The 16977-nt window shown below is 34.8% G+C and overlaps 1 protein-coding gene across 2 annotated transcripts in view; it reads right to left on the bottom strand.

Annotated features, from left to right (window-relative positions):
- SATB1 (SATB homeobox 1) overlaps window positions 1–16977 on the bottom strand; it is a 1007816-nt gene that overhangs the window by 440457 nt on the left and 550382 nt on the right. Inside the window, exon 1 of one of the 2 annotated variants that reach the window (XM_049766137.1) lies at window positions 5005–5016. The exons of the other annotated variant lie outside the window; for it this stretch is intronic. The gene's annotated coding sequence lies outside the window, so the exon portion shown is untranslated. Of the gene's footprint in view, window positions 1–5004; window positions 5017–16977 lie in introns of those variants that run through there. 2 annotated transcript variants of the gene reach the window in all.

Genomic DNA, 16977 nt, shown 5'->3' with positions numbered 1-16977 from the left:
TTTGAGAGCAGTGTGGTTGTACTTTAGTCACTTTTATATCCTACCCCATCAACATTCTTTCTAATTCTTCCATGATCTTAGAGCTCATTTGAAAACCTGGTAGTGTGAGGGGCATAAGTCATTTGTAAAAAGTATTATTTGTTTAAGCAGTGGAGGAAATAGCTTTGCATATACAAAGACATGGTTCTAGAATCTAGCCCAATCATTTTCAACCACTTTATACCAACAGAGAGGCGGGAGTTCATGGGCTAGAAGTCAACAGCCATTGCTCTATATTATACTTCTTTACTTCTCAAAGGATTCACTTTTTACCCTCAATAAACGGTTACTATTCACTTTCATTCTCTACTGCTTACCTGTCTGGTTTAACCATGAACCAAAAGCAATCTACCAGGAACATATATTGAAGCACATTAGAACATTGACTGGAATAAATCAGTTGTAGAAATCATTATTTCATTAAAACAAGACAATGACAATAATAACAATAATTGTTGATAATGATAATAACAATAACAAAATAATAATATAATGCCAAGATAACATTTCCCGAGCATTTTGTATGGCAGGTACTTTCCTAATAATTTCATCATTTTCATCTTATTTTCTGTATACCTGGATCCTTTCTAAATGTATTAAAAAGATATAAATCATGAACTATAAAATGTATATTAGAATTATATAACTATATATGATATATAATTATATTACTAAGCATATAATTATAATAAATTTATAATTATGTAGTTACAATTATTAAAAACTTTCCAATCTCTATTTTTCTTTATAATTTAATTGAGTTAACAATGATTTACAAAACTGTATGTTTTAAGGGAATAATTTCGAAAGTCTTAAAACTGTTACCATATCATATACTAATATCCCTCTTTTACTACCCATTGACTCATTTACCATTAAATAAACCTTTTATACATACATAGTCACTTGGGTTATGTTTTACTAACTCCATGATGCGGTTTCTTCTGACTTCAAGATGAGGAATTAGGTCACTGATGTTACAGGAGCCACGAGTAGAATGTGGAGAGGTTCTAATTCAAACCAGATAGTCTTGTTCCTGAGTTCTTGATCTTAATCAGCAGCTAAAATAAATTTAAACTAACTTTAGTCTATTTCTATTTCCCCCCACTGTTTTCTAATGTCTTCAAACAATGATGCAGCTTTGAGAAGACCATCTCTTTAAAGAAAAAAACTTTATTGATTGATTGGTTTTTGGGCCACAACCAGTGGTGACCAGGGGTTACTCCTAGCTTTGCATTCAGAAATCACCCCTGGCAGGCTGGGGTACCATATGGGATGCCAGGAATGGAACAGCGTCCCTCCCCTGTGGGCTGCATGCAAGACAAATGCCCTACTATTGTGCTATCTCTTTGACCCCGGAAGATCATCTCTATACATAGAAGAAAGGAAGTGGAAAACATATTGGGAGATGTAATGGATCAGCTCGGTCCATCTGGGCTTAGAAGTCCAGACTCCAGCACCAAGATCCTGTGCTTTGAGGAACATCTTATTTCCTTAAATTCCTATTACAAGCATAAAAATTCCATTCTGTTGTCTTGTGTTTCTTCATCCCCCTTGACCCTTCATGCTTATGTATCTATATAAAACTAATAAAAACTTGAACAGGAAATATAAAATCACCATGAAACCAAACCAAACCTGCAGCAAGACCTCAGAGGGCCCCATGCAATCAGAACTGTGTGAAGTTATTTTCTGGGAGCTGTAAACCTAATAGTTTGCTCTGTGCAAGGCACAGCTGCAAGGCTCTGGGGACAGATATGCCCCTTGTTGGAAAACAGAAGGGCTTATAAAATTATTTTCACAAAATTTTTCTTTAATATTTTCAAACTACCTCAGGCACTCTTTCCCTTCTGCCCTACTTTGCTAAATAACTGGGATTCTGGGAGAAGCAATGATGAAGGGATAATGATTTTCTTCCATTTATTACTATTGATAAATAGAAAATTATTCTAATAAAATTTTCTTTCAACATTTGAATAAGTCACTTAAAAAGAATTTTATTTAGGAAGCTTTGGAAAATATTGTATGTACATCTGTATATATGTATGTAAGGAAGAGGTCACCCAAAGTATGGCTTTAATAAGGAAATTCCCTTATTTCCAATAATATTGCTAATATCCAAGACAGTCTTACTTTTGCTTTGAACCACATTGCCCTCTTCTCCTTGTTGACATGACTTTTCCAACACCTTTTTGTTTCTCATGTTCCCCAAAATTCATTCTTCTTTGTACATTTCAGTACAATTTTTCTATATTCCTGGGCATAGGGATTGTCTTTTGTCTGTTTTCTTTACCTTGTTTTCCTTTTAAGAAATCCGTGCTCCTTTCATTTGTACTGAGCTTTTAATTCTTTATGCATTAAAGATTTGAATTCAGAGGCTGAAGCGATAGCATGTTAGGGCATTTGCCTTGCAGGTGGCTGACCCAGGGTTCGATCCCTGATATCCCATATGGTCCCTGAGCCAGAAGCAATTTCTGAGCACATAGCCAGGAGTAACCCATGAGCATCACCGGATGTAGCCCATAAAAAATAAAATAAATAAGATTTGAAGTCAGAGTCCATTTAAAATCTTGCGTTGACAATATTTACATGTGAAAATGAGAAAAATGTATACGATTTTGTGGCATAATAAGTATTTATTATCTGACTAGTCTCTGTTCAGGCATTTAGTTTTTACACTACACATTATGGAAGGTAGAATGAGTGTCCTGTTTTATGGATGAAGAGAGTTAGAGAGCAAAACTCATGTCCCAGGTCATAGATGTCCTAAGTAAAAACCTGTAATTACCTTGTGGTGTTGTGACTCAGAAGTCCTTGATTTGAACTCTTTTTAACTCTTTCTCCCAAGCAACAGGGTTCTTGTGAAGATAAAGAAATGATATGTAGTGAGCTGGGACAATAATACAGTGGGTAGGGTGCTTGACTTGCAGAGTTTACCCAGATTCTATTCACAGTACCACATATAATCCCCTGAACACAACTAAAGTACTTCTTGATTTCAGTTCTAGGAGTGACTTCTGAATTTTGGTGGATGCCCCCAAAAACAAATTAAAATATATGAAAAATAAATGACAATGGAATTCCTCCCTTTTTAGCAGAGAAGTCCCTGTCTCTGAAATAGTGCAATAAATACTGTGTGTGTGTGTGTGTGTGTGTGTGTGTGTGTGTGTGTTATGTACAGCCAAATCCAAACTTATGTCTCTAGGTGCACTCTAAAAATATGTCTAAATGTTGTTATGGAAGTTTATTAGTGTATTCTTTTAAGGCTATGTTGTATCAAGTCACATACATTTCACATTAAATATCATACAAAAATATCTGGCTATATCTAAATTTGACTAAGCAATGCTTTTTTTAAAAACTGTGTTGTTTTCATTTGGGAGGACTAAACCAAGCAGTTCCAAGACAAAATCAAAATACAATCTTGTTTTTTTCAAAAGATGGAAAAGTTAGGCCAGAGAGATAGCACAGTGATAGTGTGTTTGCCTTGCATCTGGCTGACCTGGGACAGACCCAGGTTTTATTCCATTCATCCCATATGATTCCCCAAGCATGCCAGGAATAATTTCTGAGTGCAGAGCCAGGAGTAACAACTGAGCACAACTGGGTATGACCCAAAACCAAGAAAACAAATGTAAAAAATGGAAAAGTGAGTGGTAAAACAAAAATGCTGCAATAGAGCAGATGGAGATAGGTGTTCTCAATCTACATTTACATTTCCCTAGAAAACGGTACTCTTCCATAGCCTTTATATAAAAAACAGTATCACGTAAGGTAAAATTATAGAGGTTGGAGTGGTGGCGCAGCAGTAGAAGCATTTGCCTTACAAGCATTGACCTAGGACAGGACTGTGATTTGATCCCAGGAGTCCCATATGGCCTCCCAAGTCAGGAGCGATTTTCTGAGCACATAGTCAGAAATAAACCCCTGAGTGTCACAGGGTGTGACCCCCCGAAAAAGCAAAAATGAATAATAAAAATAAAAAAATAAAGTATAAAGTAAGAGAGTTGGGAAATTCAAAGAAGGGTTTAATTAAAGTTCTGATGCCAGAATGTTTAAATTCAGAAAAATTGTAGCAAAATAGGCTTATGTCATCAAATAGTGTTCTACATTACATTACACTACTCTACACTCAGCAACTCAAGTCCAGCACTCTTAAAGCAGTAGTTCTCAAAGTATGGACTCTTTACCAGCAACATCAGCTATCACCAGCACTTATTGGTCCAGAAAATCTGAGGATTTGAGAGGCTAAATATCTGCTTTAATGTCTTTAAATCACTTCTGATTCTTTGAGTTTACACTTGATAATCATTGGCCGCAGGTGCTGAGAAGAGGTACAAAGGGTGCATTTGTCAACGCATAGCTGGAAGAAAAAATACAGTCTTGTTTACATAAATTATTGGGACCCAACCATCGCCTTTCTATCACATTTTACCCTTAATTGCTTTTGTGCCCAAAGCCAGCATTTAGTTGTAAGAAACTCTTTAGCGCTTCACAAAAAATTAGTGGTGGGAATGTTGCACTGATGAAAAGGGGGTGTTCTTTATGTGACTGAAACCCAACTACAGTCATGTTTGTAATCATGGTGTTTAAATAAAGATTAATAATAATAATAATAAATTGTCTGACTCCTCTTTAAAGAATTACAGATAGCATAGAAGCTAACCAATTCATTTCTGAGAAGAGGGTCTGCCACTTACATACTTTGTGACTAGAAAATTTTCAACTGATAACCAGTTTTCTCTTGGAAATAAGAGTTAGACTATGTTAAGTCAAGAATATCTGTTAATTTGTACAGAAATACAAGCAAAATTTGTAACAGTTTATAATCACTGAAAAAGTGGTAATCATTATTAATAAAACAAAACATGGTTAAATGTATGAATTGGTTGGTTTATATTTGAGTCTGACAATAGTAGAATAAAAAATTCATGATTTAGTCCCTACGCTATTTGGTTTGGTAGATACCAAAAAAAAGTTTAGACTTTTCATCCTACATTAGAAAATAGAATTTCAAATTAATAAGCCTACTTTAAACTTTACACATTTTAATAAATGCTTTTATTTTTTGAAAAAAGACATTAATTCAAGCAAAATTTATACACTGGTAATTTTTCTACCCCCATGAACATTAGAATTTTTACTTTAGATGAGTTATAAAAACATTAAGAACTACCATTTACATTACAGTGTTTATGTGTTTTTATCATATGCTGCAACATATACACATGTATATGTGTAAGAGATACATAATTTTGTATGAATGAAAATGCAAGGTAAAAATGTAATGTTTTATATATAATTTTTTTTATAATTGTACCTTGAAGTTTAAAACAAAATTAATTTACTATTATTTAGGGCTTTGTGAGTTGTCTGAATAATATCTATTCTATTCAATATAGTATAGCAGAATTCATTTATTTGGCTACATTCAGAAAAGAGAGTTGCTGGAAGCTTCCTTCCTCTTCCAGAGTCTTCCTTCACATTGTCTTTCATTATCCATGGTTAGACCAAATTCCTTGTAGCATGGTTGTGGGCTTCTAAAATGGGATATTTCAATAGGATCAGATTCAATATGTAAGTGGTTTGCTTTAAACTTTCTGAGGTCCTTTTGGTCTAATCAAGTTATACATTCAAGCATAAACTCAGTACAAAAATGTGCACAAGTACATAAGGACTTGAACACTAGGAAGCTTGTTGGGATATTACTAAGGCAGGAGTTAATCACTTCCAGTAACTTCTGAATAATAAAAATTGGAGTATTTTTTAGATATACTGATGTCTAGACAGATTCCAGGTATATGGATGCTGGAAAAAGGCTGTGCACACTTATTAATTTTAGTGTATTTGATATCAATTTTATATGTGTAAGCACAGTGGGTAGGGCATTTGCCTTGCACATGCCCGACCTAGGTTCAATCTCCAGCATCCCATGTGGTCCCCTGAACCTGCCAGGAGAAACTTCTGAACACAGAGCTTGCAGTAACCCCTGAGCACCAGCAGGTGCATCACCCACCCCCAACAAAACAAAACAAACAAAAAAGAAGTTTGAATTAAATTTTCTTTATCTCTAGTGATGTCCTATTAGACTGAGATAAACTCTGTACCATTTGGAGCTGAAAATATAATTAGAGAATAAGAGTTTGAAACAGATTACTAATACTTGGTTATTTAATGGCCCTAGTATTGATAGAACAATTGTCCACAAGAGAAAATTGCATAACTCACAGACATAAAATGAAGCCAGTCTAAAAAGACATCACACGAAGACAAGCAGCACCACAAATTCTTCATTTACTATTACTTTCAACCTTTCAATGACTATTAATTAGGTAGTTAGTTATACTAACCAAAGTCATTTGTTTAAGAATTCCAGTATACACATGTATGACTAATAATATTGCATACCAAATTTATTTAAAAGAGGGAGTAAAGAGATGATGGGTATATATTATTTCACGTATAAATATATTTATTTTATTTCTCTGTGTCTTTTATTTAACTTTTTATTAATCATTTATAGAATATTCCTCTAATACTACAATTAGATAGCTGAAAATAAGCTCCAGAAATTTTATCACCTCTGCTTCATTTAATATACTCTACTTGTATATACCTTACTTTCAGGGCCTTAGGATTGTAGTCATACTGTAACTTCTCTTTCCTCAAGTCTTCCAGAATATTTCTGGATCCTCTTTACTTAAAATGCCTAGTGTCTAGTACTATGGAACATTTTCTAATCTAATAGAATCTAGATCAATATACCAGGAAAGAAAAACTTTGGGAAAAAAGTACAATGATGTTCCCGTTTGGTAGAATGTCTTACCATATCTGGAGTATTTAGTAAACTATTCTCTTCAAAGTTTCTATGACCTTACACCAATAAATTATTTCACTTCCTGTTTATTTGGAAGATGTATTTGTTTGTTTGCTTGTTCATTTCAGAATAATAAGGTAAAGAACAAATACAGCAAGAGAATATTTTATTTTCTACTAGAATAAACTTTTTCAGGGTTGGACCCAAAATTACAATTTGTGTTTTAAGAAACTTATCCAAATAAGACATTTAGATAAACTATGATTATTATTTCTAGTGGAATCTCCCAAGAGGGGGGACCATATGGAATGCCAGGGATCAAACCCCACTCAGCCGTATGCAAGGCACTACCCACCCACTGTGCTATCGACCTGGCCCCAATACCCAGTTCTGTTCATGACAGTTAGACCACAATAAGTTCAATCATTATTACCTCCAGCTCTTACTTGCAACCACATAGAAGACTTTTAAAAATACATGCTTGTTAATACTTTGAAAACTCTGGCTACAGTATATGGCTTGTAAGCATAAAATATTTATGCTATTGGCACTGCCTGCTTTTACTCACCAATACCAAAATTTTTTAAATCAGTTAAACTCAGTAGATTTCTTTGGTGGAAAAAGAAGGTTAAGCTGTAAATGCATTCCCTAGACCCTATTGCTCAAGGAAATTTGTCCCAGGAGGATTCTTGTCAGGCAGTTTAATTAGCTCCAAGGTAGAGCACTGGCAGAAAAATTGGGGCCAGATTGGAACATCACATTATATTAAACCTAAATTTGTTTTCAGATAAACTATAAATTCCAGGAAAAAAATTGGGCTTCCCAGGGGCAGAAGATCATGCAATATACATGTCTTATTTCATTGTTCTTTCAAATAAGTGAAGAATCGTTTTTATAAGTAACACGTCTTATTCTGACACTCCCTTTTGCTACCTCTTTGGTAGCAAGTGAAACCTCGGGTCATGTACAAAACCTATTTCTATTCCTCTCCTCCATATAATCATTGAGAATGATGACTATATCTACCTTATATCAATCAGTGTTACCTATAAAATATTGAAATTCAAGTTTCTCCCTGAACTCTAACTTAGCTTCTCTCATCTCTGCACTCTCTTCTCCACTCATGTCATAATCTCTTTCTCTGAAATTTTTACTATTTTCATCTCATACTTTTTTCTCCATTTGAGAATTTAGTATAGGCAATGATCTTTTCAAATTAGAAAAATTGCTCTCTTATCTGTGATTCCTTTTTTTCTATTCTTGTCTTATATTTTTGCTTTTTTTTTTTTTTACGTATTTGTTTTGAGAGGCACACTGGCCTATACTCAGGGGTTACTCTTGGCTATACACTCAGGAATCACTCCTGGTGGTTCTCAAGGGACGCAAGGGACCAGATCCAGGTTATCCACAAGAAAGGCAAGAGCTTTCCCCCCTGCACTATCACTCCAACATATACTTGCCTTAGTTTTGTGAGTCTTTTTAACCAAAGAGAATCAGGCATTCTTTTCCTATTCAGAAATCATCCTTGCTTGTCATACTATCCCAGCATTTAGCATCTTGCTGAAGACTCATAGATATAATGAAAGGTTAGTTGGATGGTTATTAGTAGAAATTTGGATTGCATTGTCATTGAAAGTGTTTCAAATGTCTCTCCTTTTGAAAGTAAGAAACGCAATTCTGGGGCCAGAGTGATAGCACAGCAGTAGGACGTTTGCCTTGTACGTGGATAATCCTAAATGGACCCAGGTTCAATTTCTGGCATCCCCTATGGTCCCCGGAGCCTGCCAAGAGCAATTTCTGAGCCCAGAGCCATGAGTAACCCCTGAGTGCTGCCAATGTGGCCCAAAAGCCAAAAATTAAATGCAGTTCTAATCTCCTTTTCTATATAGCAACAAAATATTAATTTTATTAACTTTAGCTTCAGTGTTATTTATTACTTAGTCCCTATCCCTTACAATACCACATTCTCACTGACATTTACACAAGATACTTGACAATGGAAAATAATAGTGATTTACATTTATACGTAGGATGTCAACTTCTGCATTATTTTGTCTTACTTATATATGAAAGGTAATAGAAGCAGAAGCTGGATTTATGAATTAAACTGAATTCTCAGCTCTTTGGTAGTAAGAGGGCATGTATATAACCTGTTTCTAATTCCTCTGCTCCATAAAATAATTGAGAATGATACCTATATCTTCTTTACACGTGCCATGAAAGAAAGAATAAAGATGATGATATTAGAATGAATGCGCTGACTGACATGAAGCAATATAAAATAGTGTCCCAAATATTTTTTACTAGCAGTAAAATTCAGAGAATTCTTCCCATCCCTACACTTGCTTGCTGTCTCATTAACTTGATACAAGTGCATATGCTCTCTTCAACCTTTATCCATGATGTAAGATAATTTGCTGAAAACACTTAATATACTATGTGTTTTTCATGTTTCCAACTATTGTTGTTCCATAAAATAAACTCTCAACAAATATTTGAGGTTAAAGATTAAGCTTCTTTTTTTTTATTAACTCTTCAATTAGTTTTATTTGAAAGTGATAACAATTATTTACTTATTTATCCCCTTTGTTCTGACTGGAGTAAATTAAGAGCAGAAAAATGGGATTTGGGCCTTAAGGGACAGTACAGGGACTATGGTGTTAGCTTTATGTGTGGCTAACCTTTTAGCTTTTGGTTCACTGAACTATATGAATCCCAATCTATGGTTTACTGAGATCACAGAGTCTGGAGTATCCTTGAGTACCACAGACCATGGTCTCATCAACAGAAAAATAAGGGGAAAATGTGTGTTTATTTTTAATGAAAAAATTTTTTGATTATGGGATGCTATGATTATAGAATCTTGGAACAGAAAACTATCATAAATTTCAATTTCTTGGTTCTCACTTGAAGGAAATCTTGTCCTCTTCCCTTTCCTACGACAACATCTTGGCAATGTTCAAAAATGTGGAGTAGAGAGAAAGGGATAATGTTGCAGGATATAATGCAAAGAAGTCATGAATGCTGTGAAACATCTTTTCCCAACAAAATATTTCTTCCAAAAAGTCCCTTCCAAAAAATTAAGTGATGAAACTGAGAAAATTAGCTTGGGTCCTAGGGAAATTTATGCCAATAGAGGTTAAATAACTTAGCCACTGAATTGGTTGTAAGATTTCACCAAACTTCGTTTCTGTTTATATCTACTATAGTATACTTAAATAAATTTAAAGGCTACATCCCAGCATTCAAATTCCTTTCTCACATTCCAACCTTTTCTACTATAATGTGTTTTGTCTTTCAACAATAGATTTTAACCTATTTTCTTTCCCAAATAATAAGCATTCATGAACTTTTATCATTGCAAAAGTAAAGTAGAGAGTTTAACTAAGTTAAGCAAAAGTGAGAATTTCTCTCTGATCGCAACAATTTTAAACCCACCAAATTAATGATTATATTGGTGAGCCCAGGTAGATGCCTGGGAGAGAAGGCAATGCAAGATTGTCTGCCTCTGTTCACAGTACTAGAGCTGGGCCAAGGTTCTCACATATAATAATCACAGCTTTATAGTAAGCAGGGCCCAAAGAGAGTTGCAGAAATATTGTGCCCATACAATGAAGAATAAGAATAGCAGAGTTGGGGGAGGACTTGGTGAACCAGCCACACATATCACAGGAAATAGTCTTCATCACTTCTAGTATCTGTGGTTTTCTTGAATTCTCTTTAGATCTTATTCTGGGAATAGAAAGTTAACAGGTCAATAGAGTTAATGTGTTTGTTTTGGTTTGTTTTCGTTCTGCTTTGTGCTGGAAGAATAAAGAGTTACACAGGTTCATGATGGGCCAGAAATGAAGGATAAAGGTGGTTTTGAGGAGTTATCGCCATTCCTATTCAGCAAGGAATGGGGGAAAGGAGAAAAAGGGGAAGAAGACACATTTTTAATGCTAAGCAAATGTCTGAAAATAGTTTGTTCCCTAATAATATCATTAATGAAACCACATTGTGGTGTCATTTCTGATCATGCTGTAATCTGAGTTGCTGATCTTGTGATAACAAGCTTCCTTCCTGCACATTCACAGCGTGTCTACAGTGGAAAAGACCTTCAGGTTAACTGCGAGTAGGTGGAACTCGTCAAGAAAAATAACTTCACTACCAAAACAACAACAAATGATAGGAGAGACAGAAACCTCTTTGGGAGAGAAGAGAGAAAAAAAGTAAAGTTTAAATTTGACAGACGTGAAACAAGAGTCATTTTTTAATGGGAAGTAACTTAATTCACACAGATGTAACTTTGAGGTTCCTGAGAAGTACGTAAATTCTACCCACTAGTTCACCACAGATTGTCATCAGAATTTCTTGGGAAATGCCTCATGAAAGCATTATTAAAGAATAATATGAATATGTCTCAATAAATTATGATATTTAATACTATCTACAATCATATGAATTTCCTTCTGTTCTACTGGTACCACATTCTGCCAGATTTAGCATGAGATTTGAATTGAGGACAAACAGGCACCCTTTGAACCACACTCTTCTTTGCTAGAGAAAGCACTGTTTCCTGTTTCTAAGAGGTAGGCCCAAAATGGAAAACTGTTCTCCAGCATTAAGGAGCTCTGCCAGATTTGTTTATTGTATGTGTGTTGAATGAATTCTATTCTAAGGCTCAAGGGATAATAATTTGGGAAACTAGTTACAAATTTGTAAATCCCTGACTTTGACAGTAAAATATAAACAGTAAAAAAAAAAAAAAGCAAAAACCAAAATACATATCCCTCAACATTTTGTATTCACATAATGGATTTTATTGTTTCTTTACTTTTTTATTGTTTTGAACCACACTCTAAGGTGTTTACAATGGTGCTTACTCCTGTCTGTGTTCAGAAATCACTCCTGGCAGGGCTCAGGGAGACGATATATGGTGTTAGGGATCAAACCTGGGATGGGCAATTATCAGGATAACACCTTGCTTACTATACTATGTCTCTGGCCAACTAATATAATGGTTCTAATTTTAAAATTTATGAGAAATATCCACATATATAGTATTTTAGGTAGAATTTTTTAAAACAGAGCATGATAACAGAGGAACATTGGAGAATAAAATTTGGGGGGTAAAAACATTATAATGCAAAATCATTTGTTTCTGTGTATACACAATTAATTTCTACATTAAATCTTTTACCCAGTTCTTTATTTCCCTCATTTCTCCTTACTCCCTGCATTTTTTCCATGTACTTTGTTTTCTCTTTAGTCTGTTTCAGAAACACCTCTGTCAGAAGAGGAATAAAATAAAGAGAAAGGATGGGTAAAATTAGGAACTTATGCTATTCAACATTTTTAAAAAGTTGTCTTTGCCTTTACCTTAAGAGTGTCATCTGACATTATCCAATTAGCATTTTTGTATAGTATAAGATAAGGTGATGTGGAAAAGTAGCTACTGTCATTTTTTTTCAGATCTTTATATTATTTTATTTTATTATTTAACTATATAGTTATTTAACTGTTTTGAAGAAAGAACATATACAAAAGTACAGGCCATTTTTTTTCAAACATATCAAAAGAAGCATGAATTTTTAAGTGCACTTAATGCTTAATTAACCTTAATCATCCTTCAATGATTTTTAACACATCTCCTATTTTCCATGCCATAAGATGAAATTGTAGAATTTTCTCCTAGCACATTATATAAATTCAATTAATACTGAATCTTCTGAAAGCTGTTTCTTATAAAAATTTTAAAGCTTAATTATCACCAACTTCTAGTCACAAAGGGGCTGTTGAATCTGTTCTTATCTTATTTTCATTCTGATGGAGTGAAAATGGTTCTGTGACCAGACTGTAGACTTTACCTCAGTTCATCTCTGACTTCTGGGCTCACATTTAATTAACAGCTTGTTAGGACGACAATCTAAACTATGTTATTTTAGTTTAGCATTATTTGCATTCTCTAAATCATCATTAGCAGGATTCTTGCTTTATTCAGAGAGTTATTGTTATAATCAGCAGTAATGATAGCTATCATTATTAACAATGCAGGCCAGATAATCAAGTTTGAAATGAAAGGAAGACTCAGTGATGCAACGCTGTGGCCACTGAAAAACTGGTAGGGAACTGGGAGCTGGTTCCTCAGTGCCTTGATAGAAAGACCTCCTAAATATAAATAGTCTTCAGAAGGTGATAAAATTTATCTAGATTGAAAACATTCTACAGATGCCAGTGATGGCTAGCATTCAGCAAAAGAAGAAAAGGCCAGATGGGGGCGAATAATTAATCTATTGGAAAAATAATGAAAGTACAGATATTAGGTCCAAAGAAAAATAAAAATTAGTTGGAGTTTATCTTCAGAATAAACTGCATATTCAGACTCTAGACGTCTGTCCCTCCTTTCCTTCTATAGCTGCAGAAACAAACTTGTTTTTGCCTCTGTGAACTCTCTCTTCCAGCCTGATTCCCCAAAGTCATTCAAGCAAAGTATTGCCATCTTTTCAGGAGGCCTCTGACACACTAGTTTCCCAGAAACCTGGCACAGTGCTGGGATGCTGTGACTCCAGTAGATTAGATAGGACATTGCAGAAGGCAGGTGCCTACAGAGATGTTTTAACTTCACCAGCCTGAGATCATATATTTTGGGAAAGGTTTAGTAAGGCATTTTCACACACCAATCTTGGTAGAATTTCTTTCAGCACTAGAACTTTGTAAATTTGTTAGGGATTTTTGCCTTTACTTTAAACCAAAATTATAAAGCAGTTTTGCCTTCACATTATTTTAGTCCAGTGATAATAGTAATCTTGAAGATGTCCTTTCTTACTTGAAATATTTACAAATGTCAATTATCCTTTTGGACACTGAATGGATACACCCAAAGAATCTCTTTGAGTTGGCCTCTGTCAGATGTATACTCTCAGATACGTTTGTTTTCTCTCATAGATAAATACATGCTTTCTCTATCTTTATTTCTCTCTCTCTCTTCTGCAGAAACTCTCACAAACACTTTTATTAGATTTATTTCATCTTATATCCAGTGTCCTGTTTTTATTCTGATTTCTTTTGAGAGAAGGTAGTAGTGGAGATTGGGGTAGAAGGTGATAGAGAATGGGTCCATGAGAAAAACAAGAGAAAATTCAGACCTTGTAATAAGCATCCTATGCTGATTTGATGAAGCATACACTTTCATCCCTTTAAGCCATTGGCTAAGTGACCAGTGACAAGTGATGTGTTTCTCAGGCATCAGGACACTGAGTTCTGGTCCCAGCTCCACTATGATCTTTCTGAGGGCTTTTTGCAGATCACTTTGCCAAACTCTGCTTTCAGTGTTCTCATCTGTAAAATGTATTTAATCATATTGACTTGTTTCTCAGGGAAGTAATGTGATATATTAATATTTGTGAAGCACTTTGAGATCTGATAATAAAAGGTGCATTATACTAAGTAATGCTTGCTTTTCTCCTCATTACCACCCCCACCCATAATCTATGCCCTCATCATACACATATTTTTACAAAGCTCATGTAAATGATTTCAAGCTGTTTACTTTAAGAAAAATTAATGTCTGTGGTATTTCTCAAGAAGAGCCTAACAAAATTCTAACCAAATAAAAAATAAAAAGAGAAGCCATGACATATAGTAAAGATTTAAAAAAAAAGCCATAGGAAAATAGATCATTTTAGGATTGTGGGGGCAGTTATTATAAGCAACAGTGAATAACAATGATTATCAAAGATAAGCAAAAATACTTAGACAGTATCATTTGAAAACAATTGAGTTAAAAGGGTTTTTTGCACCTATTTTGCACAGTGTGGATAGTCAACATGGGCTTTATTCTATATGAAGTTTGGCTTTTCAAGGTTTTAAGAGATAAAAGCTGTAGAACAAAAAATATAGAAAACAGGGCCCGGGCGGTGGCGCTAAAGGTAAGGTGCCTGCCTTGCCTGTGCTAGCCTTGGACGGACCACGGTTCGATCCCCCGATGTCCCATATGGTCCCCCAAGCCAGGAGCAACTTCTGAGCACATAGCCAGGAGTAACCCCTGAGCGTTACTGGGTGTGGCCCAAAAACCAAAAAAAAATATATATATATATATAAAACTGGTTGATAGACTTTAGTCCTCAAAACATCAGTTAGCTTGGGAGGTTGATGGGCTTGTGGAACTCTTACAACATTACTGTCATTTCAGGTGTTCATATTATTTTATTTATTTATTTATTTATTTATTTATTTATTTATTTATTTATTTATTATTTATTTATTTTTGAGTTTGGGGTCACACCCGATGACGCTCAGGGGTCACTCCTGTTTATGTGCTCAAAAATTGCTCCTGGCTTGGGGATCGAATCCACGTTCAGTCTGGGTCATCTCCATGCCTGGCAAATGCCCTACTGCTGTGCTATTGCTCCAGCCCCATCTTTCAGAAAGTCATTTCCTTTGACACAATGAAACCTAAAATTTTCTCATGTGTCTTATTCTCATAGTTTCTCTTTACATTTGTGGACTCTTAATATTGGAAACAAGCTACATTTGGTTATTTTTGACTTGATTGACAAAACACGTGGGCAAACTAGTTCCTCTTTTCTAATGCAGAATGCTAAGCTTCTGCCTCCTTCTCACTCCCACTTTAAACAAGTTCCTTCTCTTTTCTTTCATATTACAGTTAACCCAACTATCATTTTTGTAATCACCCAAATATGAAACTAATCTTTTCTGACATCACTTTTGAGTCATATGTCCAACCTAACACATAACTAGGTTTCTTTAATGAGCATATGCGTAAACTAGATGCTTCCATGTTTCACAGAAATACGTGCTATGTTTCTTGGGAATCTTCTGTGTTTCTCACAACCCCCTAGATGATGATATCTCTATTGTTGGTCAATTGACCATATTATAAAGACCAAAAACATTAAACTTGGTTAGCAAGACAAAAATCAGCTTTACACTATTTCTCCTAGAGTCATTTTTTTCTCTTTTCTTCCACTTTTTAGGAATAGTCACAGGCCAAACAGGACTGAACTGATGAAGCTGAGCATAAAGTGCTTTGGCTTATTTTTACCAAAGGAGATAAGACAGGAAATATAAAAAAAAAAGACAAACCCCAAACAAATGTGAAGCCATGAACTCCTTCATCCATTTTCTTATTTTTGATTTCTATGTGTGTGCCATTCCTTTTCATGTTACTCTATCTTTTGTCATAATTTATTTCCTCAATAAGCATGGGTAAGATACTAAAACAATAAAGGAATAAACAAGTAAATTTATATTTTTCCTCCATCAACACTTTGATTCTCATATAGGAAAGAACCTATTAATCAGAGCAGTATAATAAAGTGTAATATTTCTAGTACTTGGAATATTCTTTTTATTTTTCTGAATTATTTTCCCTACCTCCAAATGATCATTTTTACACATTTACTTTTCATACTATAGCATAAGTGAACTATGTTCTCTAATATTTTCATGCATGCTATTACTGAGATCCTCAAATATTGTAGTTATGATTTTGTGACTAGATTGATTTGAGGTATTCAGGGGCTAATTATTTTATTAATAACTATTACTCTAATATCTCTTATAATCTAAACATTACTGAGAAAATATTGTAAATAAAATACAGTTATGATAATCCTGTTAGTAATGTAAATTCTTGAGGCCAGAACAGTGGCACAGCAGTAGGCATTTGCCTTGCATGCAGCTGACCTAGGGTGGAACACTAGGTCATATATGGTCCCCGGCATATATGGTTCCCCACGTCAGGAGCGATTTTTGAGCGCATAGCCAGGAATAATCCTTGAGCGTCACCCGGTGTGACCTCCAAACCAAAGAAAAATGTCTATTCTTATGTAGTTTGATTAATGACAGTGCTATATCCTCATCCTTTTCTCGGTTGAAGAAAGAGGGGAAGCAAGAATCAGTGGCCTCAATTACATTGGTCATACGGGGGAGTAGTATAACTATCTATAAAAACCACAGACACAGTAAAAATGGAACATGAGATACAAACTACAACCACCAAACCTTAAAATGTGCCTGTCAAACTGGCAGGCAAGGGAGGTGAGAGATCAGCTGAAGACACTGGTAGAAGTAAATTGACACAGTCAGTGGGATTGGTACTAAAACTTTAGATGTCT

The sequence above is a fragment of the Suncus etruscus genome, chromosome 20 (genome assembly GCF_024139225.1).
Source record: "Suncus etruscus isolate mSunEtr1 chromosome 20, mSunEtr1.pri.cur, whole genome shotgun sequence".
Taxonomy (NCBI): domain Eukaryota; kingdom Metazoa; phylum Chordata; class Mammalia; order Eulipotyphla; family Soricidae; genus Suncus; species Suncus etruscus.
This window is presented reverse-complemented; position numbering and strand designations above follow the sequence as displayed.